Source organism: Myotis davidii, unplaced genomic scaffold (genome assembly GCF_000327345.1).
Source record: "Myotis davidii unplaced genomic scaffold, ASM32734v1 scaffold901, whole genome shotgun sequence".
NCBI classification, from domain to species: Eukaryota; Metazoa; Chordata; class Mammalia; order Chiroptera; family Vespertilionidae; genus Myotis; species Myotis davidii.
The window spans coordinates 829,709-852,731 of NW_006291427.1; the positions used below are offsets into that span (position 1 = coordinate 829,709).

General features: G+C 44.7%; 1 long non-coding RNA gene and 1 pseudogene across 1 annotated transcript; one reads left to right on the plus strand and one right to left on the minus strand.

Annotated features, from left to right (window-relative positions):
* Nucleotides 1-2,735: 2,735 nt before the first annotated feature.
* On the minus strand, nt 2,736-3,499 carry LOC102759766 (annotated as a pseudogene).
* Nucleotides 3,500-13,022: 9,523 nt separating this feature from the next.
* On the plus strand, nt 13,023-14,601 carry LOC107183228. The gene is made up of 2 exons (XR_001514023.1): nt 13,023-13,226; nt 14,355-14,601. It is a non-coding gene; the product is annotated as an uncharacterized LOC107183228 (long non-coding RNA).
* The last annotated feature ends 8,422 nt before the right edge of the window (nt 14,602-23,023 follow it).

Genomic DNA, 23,023 nt, shown 5'->3' on the forward strand with positions numbered 1-23,023 from the left:
CCCGCTTGGGCGCCCGGAGAGAACCGGTTTCCGCAAGCCGGGGACCCTCGCTGAGTCCCAGTGATGGCGAACCTTTTGAGCTCGGCGTGTCAGCATTTTGAAAAACCCTAACTTAACTCTGGTGCCATGTCACATACAGAATTTTTTAAATATTTGCAACCATATAAAACAAAGACTTATATTTTTGATATTTATATTATATATTTAAATGCCATTTAACAAAGAAAAAGCAACCAAAAAAATGAGTTCTCGTGTCACCTCTGACACGCGTGTCATAGGTTCGCCATCACTCAGTCTGTTCTCCGCTTAAAGGCGGCGGCCGCCAGGTGGCGCTGAAGACAGCCGCTCGGGTCTCGGAGACTGGGATGGGATGCGAGACGAACCCGCGTCATCTCTTCCCACTCAAATCCCTTGCAAGGTCACCGAGGTTCCCTGTATTCACCCTTCAGCGCCCTGGTTGAGGGCTCTCTAGTGGTTAGACCATGTCCCCTGTCATTAGGGCTGTGGGAGGGGCTAAGGGACGGGAAAATGGACAGTTGGCGTAGCTGCAGGAGAAAAGGATCTGAGACAGGTTTCCCAGCGTGGTAATTATGAATTATTAGAATGATAAAGTCAACTACGAATGAACGAGCAGAGGCATGCTCCAGGCCTACGGCTGCGGAGGTTTTTAATCTGTAAAGGCCCAGACAGTGATGGGGGCTTGCCTCCCTGTCACTCTCCAAAAAGGGCTATGCCACACAAGCGCCTCACGGGACTTCTCTCATCAGGACTCCCTAGGCCTATACCACGAAGCTAGGGAAGGCAGGGAGGAACAGCTTCTAGCCCAGGGTTATCATGAACTAGTGATACCTTAGATAATTTAGAAGATGAAAGCACAGGGCATGTTCTAGGAGCTGGCCCAGCAGAGACTGCCTCAGAGAGGTCAGTGTTGAACACACTGCCATTGGAATCAAGGACAGGACACACATGGAGGGCTGCAATCTCCCAGGGAGACAAATAACAGAAAGATCCTATATTTATGTGGGTGATGGTAAGTGGATTTAGACAGAAAAGGTGTCCAGATGTATCTGCGGAGGCTGGAGTGGAGAGCAAGGACAAGGGCACTTTCTGCCTGCTTGGGGATGACATCAGGCAATATCTGTGAGGGATCCATGGGAGGTAAGGGCAAGGCAGGCTGTGGAGCCTTCTGAAGCCAGTCAGAACTATTCCTTCCAGGGGTGGGTAGGGGTGGGCACTATAGAAAGTCAGCCAGCAGAAGAGGGAGGGGGAAGTGGAGTTTCCAAAGATGCTCGAGAATCTGGGGCAGGAAGAGGATGCAGTCATTTATTTCAGTACCCACTCCCCAGGCCTGGGGAGATGGGAAGAAGGGCAGGCAGGCCCAGGAGGGGGGTATGGGGGCTATGGGGGTGTGAGTGGGTTGGAATCTGAGGAGGGTACTCTACTTCTGGGGCCCCTTGTGTACTTCCCCAGACCCTGGATCAAAGAGGGGTCAGTTGAATGTTCAGTCAGATGAATCTGCAAGACTGCATGGAGTTCTAGGGCACGCAGCCCTGTGCCTGAGAGGTAGGTGTTGCAGGAGGCCGGGGCTCTACAGCTGCAAGCAGCTCTGGGAGATGTGCCCATGGGCCACGGGTGTCTCCTCAGCCTGCAGTTTGTCCTGGGATTGTGAGGATGGAGGAGACCATGCAGATGGTGTTTCCATTTCAGAGAGTTAGAAAAAAAATTTAAATGTATATTTATTTTTTTAGACAGTGATAAAATACACCTTTCTTTACTTTGTTGAGTCAGAGGGTTATAAAAATGATTGCTAAAGTAGATATCAGGCAAACAAAAGTTCTTTAGAAGTCTAGTTGCTATGGAGTTTATTTAAACTAAGAGAAAAAGATCATAATGTTTTCATGCAGTACATGCTTGGCTCTTTAAGTAACAATCATGACAAATAACAGAAAGAATTAAGAAATGCTGCACTTGTGATCCATACAAAGAACCAACATTTTGAGTTGTACATAATGTAAAGAAATGTCTCAAATACTTTTTTGAAATTCTGTTGTAGCCAATACATGAAGGCATGCCTTCAGTGGGCATAGGAATGCAGTTTAGAAAAGAAAGAAAAAAGATCACACTGGAACTACTTTATTTCTTTAAAATCACTGAGTAAGAAAAGCAACATTGAACTACTATACTGATTTGACACAACTTCTATACAGTACCTTGACTGAAATCCAAGGGCATAAGTTAAGACTCTCCTCCTCTATCTATATATGTAGTCTATATATATAAAAGTATAATATGCAAATCGACCAGACAGTGGAATGACCGGTTGCTATGATGCACACTAACCACCAGGGGGCAGATACTCAACGCAGGAGCTGTCCCCAGCCCGCAGGCCCTGATCGCTGGATGGGGACCCGCTGGCCAACCTCTTGGTCCCTCCCCTTGCCCAATGGGGAATGAGGAACCAGGGGTGGGTGGCAGCGGACCTGGGCGGCACCAGGCCAAGGCGGGTGTGGGCAACCAGGGCCCCAATCACCCCACCAGTCACCCCACACACAGAGGGTGACCAGCGTTGGTGGTGGGGGAGGGGGGGCACGGGGTTGGCTGCCGGCAGCCAGCAGGCGGGGATTGGCCCTGATCACACGCCAGGCCTGGAGACCCTACCTGTGCACTAATTTCATGTGCCGGGCCTCTAGTTTCTAATAAACAACTACATGGTAAACTTACGACTTTTCCCCCTGGATTTTACCTGGAAGTGGCCTTTCAAATTTTTTATTTAAAAGAGGACAGGTTTGGCACTTTTATACTGATGTCACCAAATATTTCTTGGAATCTCAGGAAGATTCATATTCTTTACAGCTGATACAGCATGGGCTGGAACTCCCTTTAAGCCAGCCTCAGATTTCTCCAGTTAATTTTTTACATCAATTTATGTAACAATTTCATTCATATTAGTCTCTAATACCATTCCCCCATCACCATCTCTGTAAGAATGTTGTGAGCCCTGCTTACATGGAAAATGGAATTCAGTTCACAGACAGTTTCAAAACACTTGTGTAATGTTTCCACAAATACTTGAATTATATCTCCAATGCCAAGTTCACTGTCTGAAAAATCCATACAGAAGACAAAAGATAACATTGCATAAATGTCTGTAAATCAGTTTGTTGTCAGCTCCTCCAATTAATTATTACCCTTCCAGGAAATTGCAGGCATTTTCATCTCTCTTAGATACCAAGTGGAATGTCTTCCTGATGATTTGCTGCCGTCTACCTTCTCTGTAAGGCTGGTAGAATTTGGAGAGCTGTGGCTTTATGTGGTTGTTGAAGATGAGGATTGCCTTGATCATGGCTGAGCTGGATGGACCAGGTGAGCGCTGAGGGCCAGGGCTGGCGTGGGCTCTCAGCTTCGCCTCAGGATCTCACTGGTGATCCTTCCCCTCAGAGAGTTTTTAAATTTCAGGGGACCACCCAAGAGAGCCAGAATAAAGGGTGCAGGTGTCAGGGCATTGGAGTAAGCCCTAGACCTGAGGTCCTGATTCCTGGGTTCCCTCGTCCAGTGTTCTCAGTGAGACCTCAGGAAAGTCACTACTTGTCTGGGCCTCAGTTTCACCGTGTGTAAAATGGTGCATTGGACTTGAGTGTATGTCAGAATCATGGGGGCCATTTAGAGGGACTGATCTGTTTGGTGTTGAGTGGAGTCCTTAAGTTTGAATTTTTTAGCAAGTCATCATGGCAGTCCCATGAGGGTGCTGTGAGCACCGCATGAGGAGAAACGCTGGATTAGGTACCCCTACAATCAGTCCAGACCGACCTCCTGAGGACTGACAGACTATCTGGGTTAGCAGGAAGTGCTGTGGACCGTCAGTGAGTACGAGAACTAATAGGGACACCTCTGGGCATGAAGAGAGATGGACAAGGATTTGAGCTTGTTCTTTTATTGATTTTTTACAGAGAGGAAGGGAGAGGGATAGAGAGTTAGAAACTTTGATGAGAGAGAAATATTGATCAGCCGCCTCCTGCACATCTCCCACCGGAGATGTGCCCGCAACCCAGGTACATGCCCTTGACCGGAATCGAACCTGGGACCTTTCAGTCCGCAGGCCGACGCTCTATCCACTGAGCCAAACCGGTTTTGGCTTGAGCTTGTTCTTGAAAATGGATAGCACTTCCAGGAATAGTTCCTCTTTTTACCTTGAGCCTCTCCCCAACCCTAGTCAACACAGGAACCTCACCTGTCTAGCCATGATACCTTTCCTTATGTAGTTCAACCTAATAACCTCCCCAGCATCCTCTGTGACCCTACCCTTCATAGCCGTCACTGCAGGGATATCCTTGATATTTCCATTTCTTCATTTACCATGCTATTTATCCAGGAATTAATATTGATTCTACCACCAGTTCTACCAGTTCAGGAACTTCCCTTGCATGTCTGTCTCTCACTTTTGCCAACACAAGGAATCCCTACTTCTTCTTTTTTTTAAATATATTTTATTGATTTTTTTACAGAGAGGAAGGGAGAGAGATAGAGAGTTAGAAACATCGATGAGAGAGAGACATCGATCAGCTGCCTCCTGCACATCTCCTACTGGGGATGTGCCCGCAACCCAGGTACATGCCCTTGACCGGAATCGAAAAAACAGAAATTCAGATTTTATGTAAAAATTCCCAATTTTTTAGACCTTAACAACTAATTCTGGTTTTTTTAAAAATATATATTTTATTGATTTTTTATAGAGAGGAAGGGAGAGAGACAGAGAGTTAGAAACATTGATGAGAGAAAAACATCGATCAGATGCCTCCTGCACATCTCCCACTGGGGATGTGCCCACAACCCAGGCACATGCCCTTGACCGGAATCGAACCTGGGACCTTTCAGTCCGCAGGCCGACGCTCCATCCACTGAGCCAAACCGGCCTTGGCGAATCCCTACTTCTATTAGTCCTTGCCCCACCTCTGCTAACAAAAAGGATTCTCATCTTCTCTGTTCATTGGTTAGGATTCAGTTCAGCTATTTGATACAGAAACCCAAACAATAATGGCTTGAATGAAATATAATGGAAATATATTTTTTTCTTACATAGAAGAAATCTAGGAGTAGGCCATGTAAGGTTGGCAGGATGCCCTGGAGGCCAGGGACCAGGTTACAGAGAATTTTGTTACCTACCCATCATGTAGCTTCAATTTAATGTTGTAATGTAGTTAATAGAGCACCAGCTGTAACATCTGCATTCCAGCCAGCAGGAAGGAGGAAGGGCTGAAGAAGGGCCTAGCTCCTCCCTTTAAAGCAGTGGTTCTCAACCTTCCTAATGCCGCGACCCTTTAATACAGTTCCTCATGTTGTGGTGACCCCCAATTTCATTGTTACAAATTGAACGTAATTAAAGCATAGTGATTAATCACAAAAACAATATGTAATTATATATGTGTTTTCCGATGGTCTTAGGCGACCCCTGTGAAAGGTTGTTTGACCCCTAAAGGGGCCGCGACCCACAGGTTGAGAATTGCTGCTTTAAAGACATTTTTGGAAATCATACACACAACCCTTCAGTTATATCTCACCAGACAGAACCTAGTCCTAAGGTTGTAATTGGCTCTGCAGGAGGTTCAGAGGTGTAGTTTTTGTTCTGGATGACCGTGTACTCCTCTAAAATTTTGCTGTCCTAATACTAAGGAAGAAGAGAGAGTAGATACTGGGGGCAGCCATTGTCTGAGGCTGCTGCCCCAACCCGTATTAAACGGGGCTTTGACCTGCAGCGTTGGGAGCCTGAGCCAGCCAAGGGACTTTCCTCCCCTCTCACTACTTCTTCTTGTGACCCATTCTGAAGATGGGCATAAAATTCATACTTAACCCACATTATATAATTTCACATGATTCTTCCTTGGATCCATCCATCTTGTAGCTTTTTGCTCTTTTGCTTGTTTTGAGCATTTCATACAAATCTCCGGATAGTCTAATTTTACTTTCACAATTCTATTAACTCTTTAGCTAATTTACAGTATTTCCCAATGCATTTAATTGGACATCCTTCTGCTTATTCTTGCCTCCTTTCTAGCTGGGGGTAGGGTAGAGTGGGTTTCATATCTAGTGCTCCAGGTGGATTACAGACATTGGTACCTTTCTCAGGCTGATGTCTGTCCATAGCTGTAATGGTGCCAGAGGCTACAGCAAACAGCAAAGCAGAGGTTCCTTGGGTGAATCTGGCTTTCATTCCAGGGAGACCAGGTATCACACACAAGAGGGGTGTAGAGGGGGGAGAGCTTGCCTGGGATTCCCCCACCTTGACTGGGGACAGTGCAAGCTGGCTGCAAGGTTGGCTGCATGGCCAACAGTCCCATGAACAGCTGGATCCCCAGGTCAATATCCTCAACATCAGAAATACCAGAGTGGGTTGGCGAGTAGCTCAGACTCAGTGTTACTTCCATGTTTGCGTTTACTGGGGATTTGTTTGCCAGGCACTGGCTTGAACACTTTGCTAAAAAAAAAATAAATAAATAAAAAATCATACAATTTAATTCCTGATTACAACATTCCAAGAAGGCACACCCTGTTATCCTTACAATTGAACAATCAGGAAATTGAAGCTGACATTCAGAGAGGTTAAGCATTTGCTTACTTTTATTAGCTAACTAAGCATTTGCTTACTTTTATTAGCTAACTAGTGGAGGCCCTGGACTTTGGATGAGAATTGATTTATTCTGGGGTTGGTATGCTTCAGAGCCATGCACTTTTCTCTGAATTCCAAAGACTGAACTTCTAGAGTCCAAGAAAAGAAAAGGGGTGGGGCAGGTACCTACATGAGTTTCCTGGGACAGCTTTTTACCCTGCTTCCCACTCTCCCTTTCTCCCCCACTGCCATTCCTCCCTCCCTCCCTCTCTTTCTCTCTCAGGCCTCAGTCAAGGATCCTGACTATCAGATCTTCCATCTTGGCCTTGAAAATAGGTCTGGGTTGACAGGTGCCTGGGTATTGCTCCAGCATTCTGAACGGGGAAGGCAAGTGAACGACACCCAACTCTGAGGGAGAGGAAAGACAGGTAATGGTTTTCAGGGAACTTTCCTCCTCTCCACCTGGGACCTCAAACCTCACCTCACTACCATACTCAGATGGCACTTCTGACCGCAGGATGGAGCCCTTTTCAGCCAGGCTGGGGCCTGAGCGTGTGAGATGCCCAGCCTCCACCATGGTCAGAGGAAGTTAGCACCCACTGAGTCTCTCCAGCCCATCCTGAACCCACAGGCCACCACAGTGGTCCCTTCGCCTCCAGCCCCATCTTTCTGACCCTTCCCTTACTGTCCCCCATCTCAGCGGCAGCTTCTGAAGCCTTTTTACTCCACCCAGACCACCCTGTTTTCTGGGGTGCCATGATTTTCAGGGATTCAGATTGAAGGGGAAAGGTCGCATCTCCCCTAGTTCCTTCTCTGTAGGCTGGAGGACTTGGAGGGAAAGTGGGAAGGAGGGCAGAAGGACCTGACATCCATAGGGACCCTGGAGCTCAAAGACAGTGGAAGGAATTTAAGTAGTGAGGTGTATATCCTTCACCCAGCTTCTCTGAATATTAACATCTTACATCATCATGATACAATGATCAAAACTAGGAAATGAACATTGATTGATACAATACTATGAAAAAAATCTACCAATCTTACTCAGCTCTGCCAATTGTTTTATTAACGTCCTATTTTTGGTCTAGGAGCCAATCCAGGATCACCCATTCTACTTAGTAGTCATGTCTCCTTAGTTTCCTCCAGTTTAGATAGTTCGTCCTCAGTTGTTCTTGGTTTCTCATGACCTTGACATATTTGAAGAGCACTGGCTAGTTATTTTATAAATTGTTCCTCAATCTGGGTTTGTATGATATTTCCTCATGATTAAATTAAGTTTATTCACTATTGACTGAAATACTGCAGAAGTGATGCTGTGCCCTTCACAGTACCCAGATCAGGAGGTACAGGATGTTGATATGACTATTTTTCATTCAAGAGATATTATATTATTTTCTATATATTAATAACAGTCTTAAAACAGTATACCTCATTTCTCCTCTCCTGGCCTTTATGTTATTGTTGCTATGCATTTTACTTTTATGTATGTTTTGAACTCCACAATGCATAGTTATTACTTTTGTTTAAAGTCAAGTATCTTTAGCAGATCTGTCTCTCTCTCTCTCTCATTTCCCATGTATTTATCACTTCCTGTGCACTTCATTCTTTTGTGTAGATTCAGATTTCCACCTGATATGGTTTTTCTTCTGCCTTAAAGAGGTCCTTTAACTGTTCTTGTAGTGAGAGGCTCCTGGTAATAAATCATTTCAGTTTCTGTATGTCTGAAAGTGCCTTTATTTGCCTTCCTTCTTTCAAAGATACTTTTGCCAGGTGTAGGATTCTAGGTTGACAGAGTTTTTCTTTCAATACTCTATTGCTACACAATTTCTGTTTTGTTTTGTTTCCCATGAGAAATCTCTTGTCATCCTTATCTTTGTTACTTTGTATATAACCAATCTTTTTTTCTCTGACTGCTTTTAAGATTTTCTGTTTATCACTGGTCTTAAGCAGTGTGACTGTAATGTGCCTCAGTGCTGTCATCTTCATTTTTTTTATGCTTGGAGTTCATTGAATTTCCAGTATCTGTGAATTTGTAGTTTTCACTGAATTTGGAATTTTTTTCAGCCAGTATTTCTTCAAGTGCTTTTTTCCCTGCCACCCATCTTTCTCCCCTCTTTTTATAACTCCAAACATAGATATTAGGCCATTTAACTTACTTCATAGCTCCAATTTTTAAAAATTTTTTTCTTGTTTTTACTCCCTGTCTCCTTTTGTATAGTTTCTATTGCTGTAACTTTAATTCCAATAATTTTTGTTTTACAATATACAATCTGGCTAATCCCATCCATGTACTTTTAACTTCACACATTGAAGTTTTTATCTCTAGAAGTTTGATGTGGTTTCTGTCTATTCTTTTTTTTTTTTCTGTCTATTCTTATGTTTTGTATAGGTTTAGCTATAAAAATGTTGATGCTTTGTAAATTGGTGCATAGGTATTTAATAACTCATATCTTCATATGTGTTATATGTTATATCTTCAAGATAAATCATTTTATATATTGTTAAATTTTATTTGCTAATATTTTATTGAGTGTTGTAAATGTTTCCCTCCACGTCCCGTGTGGTTCAGGGTTCAGGATCTGGAAGAGGAGCCGCACACAAATGAAGGAGAAAAGACAAGAGATAATTTGGGAATATTGGGGGGCCAGGCGGGTAAGTCCAACTCAATGGGAAGGACTTCCACCGGTGCTCAGGCCTCACCAACCATTTTATAATCAGAGGTAAATAAGGTAGTGGTTACCATAGTTACACTGTTCTTGTAAGTGTCACTTGTTTTGACCATAGTTACACTTCCTGCACTTCCCTCAGCCCATTAGCTTCCCAGATAAGATCTAGGGAGTGTTATAAGGTCAAGCCTAATTATGCTAAGAGGACTGTGCCCTCTAAGCTGGGAATTGTTTGTGACTTTGCCAACAGGTCAGTCCCAGGCTTAACCCTGTATCAGTTCCCCACAATTGAGGATTTTTATGTCTATATTCATGAGGCATAATGTTTTATAGTTTTCTTGTAATGTCTTTGTCTCATTTGCATAGCCTTCCTCATTATCAGCATCCCATGCCAAAATAGAACATTTGTTACAATTAATGAACCTACATTGACACATCATAATTATTCAAAGTCCATACCTTACAGTACAGTTCACTCTTGGTGTTGTACATATATTGCTTTGGACAAATGTACAATGACATGTATCTGTCATTATGGTATCATACAGAGTATTTTCACTGCCTTAAATATTTTCTGTGCTTTACCTATTCATCCCCATCCCCAGCCATCCTCCTGGAAACGACTGATATTTTTTACTTTCTTCACAATTTTGCCTTTTTCAAAATGTCATATAGTTGGAATTATACAGTATGTAGCCTTTTCAAGTTGGCTTTTTTCATGTAGAAATATACATTGAAGTTTCCCTCCTGTCTTTTCATGGCTTGATAAATTATTTCTTTTTATCACTGAACTAGAGGCCCGGTGCATGGATTCATGCACCAGTAAGGTCCCTTGGCCTGGCCTGCTCCCTCTCATAATCTGGGACCCCGCGGGTGGTGTTGGACTGCCAGTTTCAGCTGGATCCCCACAGGCCAGGCCGAGGGACCCCCACCCGTGCATGAATCTGGCCTCTAGTATGCATATAAGATTCTTGGTTAATCTCTTCCCACCCTCCCCTCTCCCCTCTTCCCTCTGAGATTCATCAGTCTATTCCATGTTTCTATGCCTGTGCATTGAGCATCTGCCCCGTGGTGGTCAGTGCACATCATGCAACCAGTTGTTCTGGTCTTTCCGCCAACACAGTGGCTTAGGCTTTTATTATATCCTATTAATAAAAGCCTATGTGGTCATCATGCACTCATGCTGTGATACCCTCACGCTGCAACGAGAGATCACCAGGAGGCTGTGTGCGCAGTTGGTGCATGCGGGTGGGTGGGGCTGTGTTCACGCGTGGGTGGGCGGGTGCTTGACGCTGTGTGCGTGGCACGGAGGTGGAACCCCCGGCTCTGGCCTACCCTTTGGGGCAATCCATCGAGGAGCCCTGGATGGGTGCGTAGGGCCTACCTCTTTGGGACGATCAATCGCGCAGCTCCCACACTGTGAGAGGGCACAGGCCAGGCTGGGGGACCCCTCCGAGTGCACGAATTTCATGCACTGGGCCTCTAGTAGATATATAAAAGCCTAAGTGACTGTTCAACTGGTAGCTATGATGCCCACTGACCACCAGGGGCAGGCGCTCAATGCAGGAGGTGCCCCCTGATGGTCAGTGCACTCCGACAGGAGTGCGCTGCTCAACCAGAAGCTGGGCTCATGGCTGGCAAGTGCAGAGGCAGTGGCAAGAGCCTCTCCCACCTCCGCAGCAGTGCTAAGGAGCAGTGAGAAGGCGGACAATAAGGAGTGAGGGATCCCGGACTGTGAGTGGGATGTCCAATTGCCAGCTTAGGCCCGCTTCCCATGGGCCTAAGCTAGCAGGTGGACATCCCCCGGCCTGCAAACTGTAGGTTTCCAGGTTCGATCCTGGTCAAGGGCACATGCACGGTTGTGGGCTAGATCCCCAGTGGGGGGTGTGTAGGAGGCAGCCGATCAATGATTCTCTATAATCATTGATGTTTCTATCTCTCTCTCCCTATCCCTTCCTCTCTGAAATCAATAAAAAACAAAACAAAACAAAAAACCCATAAATTCATAAATGGTAGCATTCATTTTTCTAACTTCATGTGAGCATTCCTCCTAAGAGGATAAATCCCATACTTAATTTATTAGAGTATTAGTCCTCCTTAGAATCAGAAACGATAGTGTATGAAGTCATATTGCAGACAGAAACAGTCAAGCTCTCTCTCTCATTCCCTCCCCCCATTTTTCTTTCTCAAGCTACAGTTTTTGGATTAAATCATAAAGCCTATGATGAATTTATAGAAACTGTACTAGAGCAGTGGTGATAAAATGAAACTGCCGATAAAATAGTTAAAAATGAAACTGGCTGCCACTTAGTGTGAGCTAAGCACTTGATTGTTCCTAGGAGCACTATGCATGCGTACAACAAAGGAGAAAAACAGAAATAGATCGATTGATGGAAAAAACTTCACATGGAAACAGACATTTCAGAAGTTGATTAATATTTTACACCAGAAGCTGACATTTATTTGACATTTCTATATCATAAACATACTGTAGCCATACAGATGGCAAATAGGTACATGAAAAGGTGCTAACACAGGGGTGGGCAAACTTTTTGACTCGAGGGCCACAATGGGTTCTTAAACTGGACCAGAGGGCCGGAACAAAAGCATGGATGGAGTGTTTGTGTGAACTAATATAAATTCAAAGTAAACATCATTACATAAAAGGGTACGGTCTTTTTTTTTCAATAGTTTTATTCATTTCAAACGGGCCGGATCTGGCCCGCGGGCCGTAGTTTGCCCACGGCTGTGCTAACATCACTAATCATTAGGGAAATGCAAATCAAAATCACAATGAGATATCACTTAATACCTATTAGAATGGCTATTATAAAAAATTCAAGAGAAGTGTTGGTGAGGATATGGAATGTAAATGGTGCAGCCACTATGGAAAACAGTATGGAGGGCCCTCAAAATACTAAGCAGAACTATCATATAATCCAGCAATTCCACTTTTGGGTATTTGTCAAAGGAAACACACTAACTTGAAAAGATGCCTGCACCCTCATGTTCATTGCAGCATTACTTACAATAGCCAAGACATAAAAACAACCCAAGTGTTTGGTTGAATAGATAAAGAAAATGTGGACATGTGGGAGGCAGCTGTTGGATGCTTTACTCTCACATGACTGTTTCTCTTCCTCTCCCTACCTCTCTCTCTAAAACTCAGTAAAAAATCTTTTTAAAAACAGCTTATCTGATTATTTAGAATGTATGTTACTGTCGATTCCCTTAAATTATTTTTTGAGAAATACATTATTCATAAAAAGTATGGAAAACACACACATGATTAAAGAATAATAAAAAAATCCATATATCCACTACCCAGCTTAGGAAATTGAGTATCACATACTTAGAGACCCCCTAAATCAGCCGTGGGCAAACTACGGCCCGCAGGCCGGATCCGGCCCGTTTGAAATGAATAAAACTATTGAAAAAAAAGACTGTACCCTTTTATGTAATGATGTTTACTTTGAATTTATATTAGTTCACACAAACACTCCATCCATGCTTTTGTTCCGGCCCTCCGGTCCAGTTTAAGAACCCATTGTGGCCCTCTAGTCAAAAAGTTTGCCCACCCCTGCCCTAGATGCTTCTCACCAACTGCATATAGCTCCTTCTTTTGGAATAACTGCTATCCCGAAGTTTATATTAAGTACTTTGACTTTCTTTATGGTTTTATCACACACATGTGTAATATTGATCAAAATATTGATTAATTAGTCTTTAAAAGTTATAAATGGAGTTGTACTGTATATATTCCACTGTGAGCTAATTCTTATCCATTATTACCCTATTTCTTGATTTTTAGATGTGGTCATGTTCCACCATCTCCCACCAATACCAAAATTCTGTCCATTGCTGTCTTATTTTTTCTACAAAATGTCCAGAAATGACACCAATTGTTACCATCTCTTCTTCTCACATTACTCCATATATTGATGTAGGACCCAATATTGAAGGTACCTCCTTCCCATTGTTAGTAAGCACTTCCAATACTTCTATGAGCATGTTGTCAAATCTCCTCAGTTCTGGGACCCTCCTCCCCTCCCTTTTCTAACATAGCTGCAGTATCCAGTATGAGGGTGGGCAGTTCTCCAGCATCTTTGACTACTGGGGTTGGGGATGAACCCACTAGCCTGCCATCTGGTTCTCCTAATTCTATCACCAGAGGAACCTTCTCCATTAGCTTTGTCTGGCAAACACATAAAGACCCACCATGAGTTTGATTCTGTCTGCCGATGTCATTGATGGATTTTTTTCCCCTTAAATATATTTTTATTGATTTCAGAGAGGAAGGAAGTGGGAGAGAACGAAACATCCTATATAATAAAAGGCTAATATGCAAATAGATTGAACGGCAAAAAAAACAACTATCAGTTGCTATGATGTGCACTTACCACCAGGGGGCAGATGCTCAATGCAGGAGCTGCCACAGGGAGAGTGCTGCTCAGCCAGAAGCCCTGAGCTGGGCTCAAAGCTGGCGGGCTGGCGAGCACAGCAGTGGTGGTGGGAGCCTCTATGGATGTCCTACAGCTGGCTTATGCCCGCTCCCCATGGACATCCCCCGAGGGCTCTCGGACTGCAAGAGGGCGCAGGCTGGGCTGAGAAATTAAAATTTCTATTGATTTCAGAGAGGTAGGGAGAGGGAGAGAGAGATGGAAACATCAATGATGAGAGAGACCAAAATTCATGGTCCCCATCCCAAGTGCATGAATTTTGTGCACCGGGCCTCTAATCAATGATGAAAGAGAGTCATTGATCAGCTGCCTCATGTATGCCCCTACTGGGGATTAAGCCTGCAACCCAGGCATGTGCCCTGACCGGAAATCAAACTGTGACCTCCTGGTTCATAGGTTGATGCTCAACCATTGAGCTACACCGGCTGGGCATTGATGGATTCTGATTAGCATAGACCAAAACCGCTGCCAGGATCCCAGCTGTGGTAGGTTTTGTTGTTGTTCAACATATTTCCTTTCCCTCTCTACAGTAGATTGTACCTTCTCTCCCCACTGATACCAAGCTTGGCGTCAGACCTGTGGTGCCTCTCCCTGATGAAGCGTTTTATATCCTTGTCTTATCAAACTCAGGTGCAACCATGGGACTTGCTTTGGACAACAAGACGAGGGTGGAAGGGACACATGTCATCTCTGGAAAGCAGCTTGAACAGCCAGCTTGTGGTTTTGCCATCTGTCATTTCCTGCTGTCACGAGACTGCTAATGTCCCAGATAGAGGCTGCTCCATCAACCTGGGTGCTCAAGTAAAGATGATGTAGAGGACAGCACAGATGTTGAAATGGGCAAGTACTATACGTGAGAAATAAACCTTTGCTATTATAAGCCACTGAGCTTTAGGATTGTTGATTATCTCAGCATAATGTGATATCTCCTGACTGACATACCAACTATCACCGGTTTCCACTTGCCTCACACCAAGTACCAGTTACTCATCTGACATCATGCAAATCAATGTTGCCCTATCCCACCCACCATGACTTCAGAGGCAACTCTGGTCAGCATGTCGACTCCCACCCCCTCACACCATCAACTGCATCCACAATTCAGATCATGACCGTGGAATGGGTGGTGAGCATACTGGCCTAACATTCCCAACCATCCCTGACTCTCTCCTGTGGGGAGAAGGAGTGATCTATTTTGGCTTTATTTCAACATTTTGTCCCTAGTCCTTGACATTTCAAGGATGGTCCCAGTCTGTGCTTCCCTGGATTCACATCTTCCCCAGTGACAATGAGGAGACCTGGGAGAAAGCCCTGTGCCTCTCACTGTTCTCACATGAACCCCTCTGTAATGTTACCTCGCCTGTGGAGTAAGGTGCTGTGAAGGGGCCCAACGGTGGATGTAACTAATGACTGGGCTAACCTCAACCTCTTTAGCCTCCAGTCTTCCCATCTCTGCCCATGTCCCCTCACCAGGAGCCCCTTTGTCCCTCTCAAACTTGGGTTGGAACCATATTTATTTCTGGAGACACCTCTGGGTCTTGTTGTATGTGGACAGCCTAGAGGAAAGTAAGGCTGGACCCCAAAATGGGGGTGGGGCTTTCTTGGACAGCAGCAAGAAGGCTACAGCAGACTTAACCTTTTTTAAAAAATCCCCACGCGAGGATATTTTTCCATTGATTTTTAGACAGAGTGGAAGAGAGAGGAAAAGACAGAAATATTGATCTGAGATGTGAAACACATTGATTGGTTGCCTTCTGCACACACCCTCTCCAGAGGCTGGGCCTGGGAGGAGCCTGCAACCGAGGTACATGCCCTTGACCAGAATCGAACCTGGGACTCTTCAGTCTACAGGCTGACATTCTATCCACTGAGTCAAACCAGCTAGGGCACAGCAGTCTTATCTTGACCATCTCCGCCCTAAACTAGGTGAGGCCTCCCCTGGCCACTGACCTAGCTGAGAGTGCGAAGATATAACCTTCATCTTCCCCTTACAGGAAGGCATTCAAATGACTAATACCTGGCACTAAATGATAATTAAGAGCCATGGGAGAGCTATTTGTAGTAAGTGCCATTAAATTTCAGGAGCGGGCAAGGTCACCTCCTGATCATACATGGCTTCCTGGTGGGAGGAGATAAAGGAGAAAAGCAGTAAATGATGGGTAGGAGTTTCATAGAAAGAAAGAGAAAGGGCTATTGGGAGGGCATTAACCGGTGTAGGAAATAGCTCAGGAAAAGGCCCGGAGGTAAGAAAGCCTTAGAGACCTGCTGGTTGGAGCAGAAGGAAGTTTGGGAAGCAGAGGGAAATGAAGTTGGAAGGATGGATGGGAAGGAATCAGGGAGCCTGAAGTTGAATCAGGACCCATCTTTCCAGGAGCCTGTTGTACCTTACAACAGGGGTCTACTCATGTCTGTGTCCTCAGCACAGTAGCTCAAATTTTGTGCTTTGTTTACATCTTAGTCAGCCCTAGTGCTTGACCACATAGCCCTAGACCCACAGAAACTCCTGAAAAACAACAACAAAACATTCCAAAAATGAGTATTTTAATGCTTCACAAACTGATAAAACGCGTTTATAAATCAAAACGGAGGACCCCAAGAATGGCCTGGCTGTCTGTCAGCTCCCTTTGGGTTGCATCTGTGGTATTGCTGTCTAGCTCTGAGCTCCACCCCATCTAGATACCTTGTTTTATTTTTTAAAATTTCTATTGATTTCAGAGAGGTAGGGAGAGGGAGAGAGAGATGGAAACATCAATGATGAGAGAGATCATCAATCAGCTGCCTCCTGCACGCCCCCTACTGGGAATCGAGCCTGCAACCCAGGCATGTGCCCTAACCAGGAAGCCAACTGTGATCTTCTGGTTCATGGGTCAATGCTCAACCACCGAGCCACATTGGAATACATGGTCCTCTTGGCCTACCCTAGCTCCCACAAGCTGTGGGCAAGCCGTTCCAGGAACACATGCACAGCTGCCTGCCATGTGGTTGAGAGGGGTAGCTGCTACTGTGCTAAAAGCTGAAATTGACCAAGATTAACTGTAATTCTGTTCAGGTCTTCCCCTGGAAGTTGTAAGCTTTTGACAGACTCTTGAATTCCAGAAACAGTTACATCAGACAGATCTGCCAGACAGATTCTGCCAGTGCAATTGTTGTCAAGGTGGGGAGATGAATTCCTTGTGTGACCTATCCCACCATCTTCTTAGAATCCTCCTCTAAAACATTTTTTAAATCATCCCCAAACACATAATATAGCCTCCAAGTTGTTAAAGGTAAATAAAGCCAGACATAGTTAAAGTGGTAAGGACAGATTTTTAATCAGTAATATACCATTGCAAAAGGGAAAAAAGTCCAGCATGAACTGAACTCCACTTCACTTTACACAGAGGTAACTGGCATTTTAAAGGGAGAGTGAGGGAATAGAGAGGTAGACAAGCAGGGTCTCAGTAGAGTTGGGAAAGTGAAAAATGAAAAGGGGAAGTGGGAGTTGGTCCATGTGAAACTCGTCTGTGTTTGCTAAGTGATGTTTATCAAACTCAGACTCCTACTCTCTCCATAGGCTGGGCCCTGTCATCAGGTGTTGGCTGGAACAGTTAGTTATTGGGACAGCCTTGAGTTTTCTTAGGCAGGCACTTTAAAGAGGGCTAGGGTTATCCTAGGGATGTGGTCTTGAGCTGCTGGAAACTATGCTAGTGTTTGTTCAAGTCTTTATAGGCAAAGTTTGAGGGTTAATTGAGAAGAGGGTTTTAGAGGATCCTGGCTAGAGTTTGTTCAAGGATAGAATCTTTGTCAAAGTAAAAGCTATAGTACAGATAGAGCCTAAGTTCCCTATCATCCCCAAACTTAGTTCCTTCATGCTTCTCTGAGTGAACTTTACCCGTTATTGAGGTAGGTGAGCCTCTTCCAAGTTTTGAATGCATTTACACACGTACACACACACACAGATGTGTATGTATGTATTTATGGAAAATATATATGTGTATTTTAACAAAACTGGGTGTACTGGTTTCACTGAACAAGACATCCAAGAGTCTTTCCATGATGGTGCTGTTCCGTTCCTTTTGATTTCATGGTGTGACTGTTCCTCAGTCATTCTAGTTTCCCATTGAGGGTATCTGGGTTGTTTCCACTTTCTATTGGAATTGCAATAAAAATCCTCTCAGCGCCTCCTTAAAGTGTTTCTTTTTTTTTTTTATTGCTTAAAGTATTACAAAGGGTATATGATGCAATTCTTGAACACAGTTGTGATGGAATGACTGTTCGATGTGAATTTTGCGTATCCGGTAAGAGTTCCTTCTTTTTTACAGCAGCGTAGTATTCCATCGTGTAGATGTTGAAGTGTTTCTTGAACACAGAGATGGACTGGTAGTGTGCATTTAAAATTGTATTAGATGCATCAGATTGCCTTTTTCAAACAGCACAGCCTACTTATTTCCCCACCAACTGGGTAAGAGTTCTTCGCGCCTTTCCTAACAATGGTTGGAATCAAACTTCTTGGTAGTGGCTAATAGTCCTTTTTTCTGCTGCCATCTGTATGTCCTTTTTTGGGACCCACCCAAATCCTCAGATAGTAAAGTGACTTCTGGTTGGATTCTGGATGCTCCCATGTCTTTGGCTGTGGGGTCACAGCTCTAGAGTCCTGCTAATGGCAGGATGGAGAGAGGGAAGTGTGAGTGGCAGTGGGAATGAAGGCGGGGGGGTCACCTTTGTCCTCTGCAGCTGGAACTGAAACTAAGCGGAGTCTGTGAGAGCCAGCCCCCAAGTCCAGAGTCCAAAGTCTTGGGAAAGTGTTTTCTCCATCCAGTTTTGCTAGTTTTTAGTAGTGGGCAGGGGAGGAGAAAGACAGTGTCCTGGGAACGGCTCTGAGTGGGCCAGCCAGGTGGAGGTGGAGGGGGGTGCTGGAAACCAAGATCAACAGTAATTAATATAAATGCAAGAAGTCCACCAGAAGGTCGAGTCAGGGCTTTGATATTCACAGAGTGAATTTGCATTTTATTACCTCCTGCTGACTCAATGGCCACCCTAAAGCAAACTCCCCCCCAAAACCTGACAATCTTACTGTTTACTAAACATTACCATTGATATGTCTGTTTGCATTCCTCAAAGGCAATTGTGTATTCTAGTAAATAAATAGTAAATAAAAGCAGACGTGGCTTAGTGGATAGAGCGTCGGCCTGTGGACTGTGAATTTGCATTTTATTACCTACTGCTGACTCAGTGGCCACCCTAAAGCAAACTCCCCTCAAACCTGACAATCTTACTGTTTACTAAACATTACCATTGATATGACTGTTTATTCTAGTAAATAAAAGCAGATGGGAACAGAGACTCAGTGGAACTTGACTGCTAAGGTCGAGTCTTCCCCTGGCTTCCCCCCATAATTTCAAAATTAATTTTTCTTGTCTTGTGTGTCAATCTGTGCGTCAGCTCTTTCTCCGAGCCTTTGAACCCGAAAGCCACTCTGGCCGTGGCCTTTCACAGGGAGGGTGTGTGTTGGGTCACCAGCAGCTCTCCTTGCCTGACATTTCCTGGGCTTGTCTTATCTTTTCTGTGTCCCTTCCCACAATAATTAAGTCAAATATGGAGAGAAGAGAGAGAGGTGGGGTGAGGTGGGGCAGTGCAAAGGTGAAGGAAGAGACTATACGCTCAGCCCACACGCTCAGCAGGGCAGAAAATCAAGAATTCTAGTTCAAACTGCGTGCTGCTGTGCACAGTGGCTGCCTCCTTGCTGCTGTCCCTGGAGTTGGTGCATGCTCTGCCCGCAGCCCTCACCACATGCAGCTACTTAGGCTCCTCAGCCTCCTATGGATGCTCAGGGCCTCCCTGGAGCTCACAGGTAAGGGAGTGAGCTGTGGGGAGACGGCTGGAGAGCCCTTCCTGATGTTCCAGGACAAGGATGTTGGGAAGGTTTGAGGTTTTAGGGGGGTTGAGGAAGGGCCCCTCAGAGCTCGCCTGTGGGGAGAACTAGGGCAGGGGGACAAGAGGGGAGTTGAGTCCTGCTAGTACTGCTCTCCTCCGCAGGTTGTGCAGGGGCTCTCAACCTGTGGGTCGCGACCCCTTTGGGGGTCGAACGACCCTTTCACAGGGGTCACCTAAGACCATCAGAAAACACATACATAATTACATATTGTTTTTGTGATTAATCACTATGCTTTAATGATGTTCAATTTGTAACAATGAAATTGGGGGTCACCACAACATGAGGAACTGTATTAAAGGGTCGCGGCATTAGGAAGGTTGAGAACCACTGTAATGTAGAGGGTCTGCACTTGAATCAGGAGGGTGGGAAAAACCTCTTTCCTGAAAAGTGGTCTTCCTACTTTCAGTTTTCTGAGATCCCCTCCTCTTCTGGTGACCCCTCCCCCATGACCAGTGCCCCATCCACCCTGGACTCTGTCCTTCCCTTTATGTCTACCCCTGTGAGTCCCCCTTGCCCTAGGTACCCCCTTCTCCAGCTCTGCCTCCAACTCTCCCAGCCCCAATGGGCTCATGTTTCTCGGCACAGGTGTTGGCAGGGCTGGACTGAGGGAGGCACAGGTGCTGTTGGCAGGATGGGGTGAGGGATCCTAAAGTCTGCTTTTTTCTCAAAGGGTGGGTCTGAGACCAGCTGGTGTGGGGTCCTGGTCTTTTCTCTCCCACCTGATCTTTTCTCTCACAATTCCTCTGAAACTATCTTCCCTCTGCCTCCCAGTGACTGCTCCTGACCCCAAATCCTAGAACTTCCTGACCTAGAGGCCCACAGTCCACCCTCTCACTTACCTCCAGGGCTACCTCCCGAATAAAGCTCTAGCCCAGGAATCTTCATAATATTTCCACCTCCCTGACACCTCTGCACTAGGCTGAGAGGTGGGCCAAAGGGTGGAGGCAGAAACCTCAGCTCTAAGAACAAAGATGCTTGAGGAGGAAGCTAACCCTGAGTGGACAGGTAGCCTAGGCACTTCCTGCTTACAAAGGCTGTGGCTGTATGAGTCTTCCCCACCACTCACCCCAGCTTTAGGAGACCTCTGATCCTCACTCTTACCATCTGTAAAATGAGATTGATCATATTTATAGAGTGAGAGGATTATGTTTGTAAACTAATTTATCCAGTGGCCAAAATAGAATAGGTAATAGTAAATATGCCTATTTTTATTTATTTTTAAATGAAATTTATTGGGGGTGACATTGGTAAGCATGAACATATAGGTTTCGGTACAGGTTTCTATGTTACAAGATCTGTATATTGCACTGTGTGCTAATCACCCAAAGTCAAATCTTCTCCTGTTGCCATATATTAGGACCCCCTTCTCCCCTCACCCCCTTCCCTCTGGCAACCACCAAACTGCTGTTTGTGTTCATGAGTTTCAGTTTTATATCCCACATGAGTGAAATCATATAGTTCTTAGCTTTCACTGACTGACTTATTTCACTTAGTAGAATGTTCTCAAGGTCCATCAATGTTGTTGCAAATGGCGCTATTTCATCCTTTCTTATGGCTGGGTATTCCATTGTGTATATGTACCACATCTTTTAAAAAAAAAATAAATCTATATTGCTGAAAATATTACATATGCCCTTTTCCCCCCATTGACCCTTTCTAGCCCACCCCAGGCCTTGTCTGTGTCCATGGGTTATGCATATATGCATACAAGTTCTTTGGTTGATCTCTTCCCACTCACCCACACATCCCTGCATTCTGAGAGTCCACAGTCTGTTCCATGCTTCTATGTCTCTGAACCTATTTGTTCAACAGTTTCTTTTGTTCATTAAATTCCACATATGAGTGAGATATGTGATACTTGTCTTTCTCCAATCGGCTTATTTTGCTTAGCATAATACCCTCCAGGTCCCTCCATACTGTCACAAAGGGTAAGAGATTCTTCTTTTTTATTGTTGCATATAGTATTCTACGGTATGAATGTAGCACAGCTTTTTTAATCCACTCCTCTACTGATGGGCACTTGGGCTGTTTCCAGATCTTAGCTATTATAAATTGTGCTGCTATGAACCTAGAGGTGCATATATTCTTTCTGATTGGTGTTTCTGGTTTCTTAGGATATATTCCTAGAAGTGGGATCACTGGGTCAAATGGCAGTGATATTTAATTTTTTTGAGGAAACTCCATACTGTTTTCCATAATGGCTGCACCATATGGCTGTGCTCCACAGGGTGGACAAAGGGTTTTCCAATAGGGTGGGGCAACTGCCTTTCCTCCAGGCAAAAACTGCCTGGATAGCAAAGATCTGCCTGAGAAACATGTCTTCTGCAGCATGATGGATGACTCAGCATAGGAAACTGGGGTGTCTGCCCTCCAAGCTCTAACACCAGAGTCCCCAAACCTTGCTTCTGCTCACATAACTCCAGTCCACTCTACCCTCCCTCTGCTGGAGCCCAAGGTGAGTGGTTGAACATGAAATTTTGTGCATTGGTCCTTTAAGAGGACACTTGCATTTCCAGCCATCTCTCCCTGGCAGAGAGCAACCCTGCTGCTTTTCACAGTCAGATGTTATGTGGGCACCTTTCTCAGTCTGGTACTCTCTGCTGGGGGGGCTAGCTTGGGGTTTAGACCCCAGAGTTCTCAGTGGCAATCCCCCACAGCTGAGATATCTTTCCAGAACTTCAGCCACTGTCTGTGGGAGCCTGGCCAGCCCTTTTGCGCCTCCACCCTTCCTACCAGTCTCTATGTGGTCTCCACTTTCTGCCCTGTTGTACCATGTCTTCTTTATTTAGTCCTCTATCACAAACACTTTGGTTGTTTCTCTGTGTTGGCCACTGTGAGTAATACTGCAATGAACATAGGGGTGCATACATCTTTGTAAATACACGATTTTGAGGTTTTCTGATATATACCCAGGAGAGGGATTGCTGAGTCATATGATAGCTCTATTCTTAATTGTTTAAAAGAATTGCCAGAGTGCTTTCCACAGTGGTTGTATCAGTCTACATTCCTATGAGCAATGAATGAGGGTTCTCTTTTTTCCACAACCTCTCCCAACACTTCTATTGTTTGTTTTGATAATGGACACTCTAACAGGAGTGAGGTAGTATCTCATTGTAGTTTTTATTTCCATTTTCCTGATTGCAGTAAGGTTGACTCTTTTCATCTATAGTATCTATTGGCTGTTCATATATCTTCTTGGGAAAGGTGTATTTTCAGGTCCTCTGCCCACTTTTTTTTTTTAAATTTTATTATTTATTACAAAGGATATTACATATGTGTCCATTTTTTCCCCCCGCCCAAGACAGTCCCCTAGCCTCCCCAATCCCCCAGTGTCTTATGTCCATTGGTTATGCTTATATGCATGCATACAAGTCCTTTGGTTGAT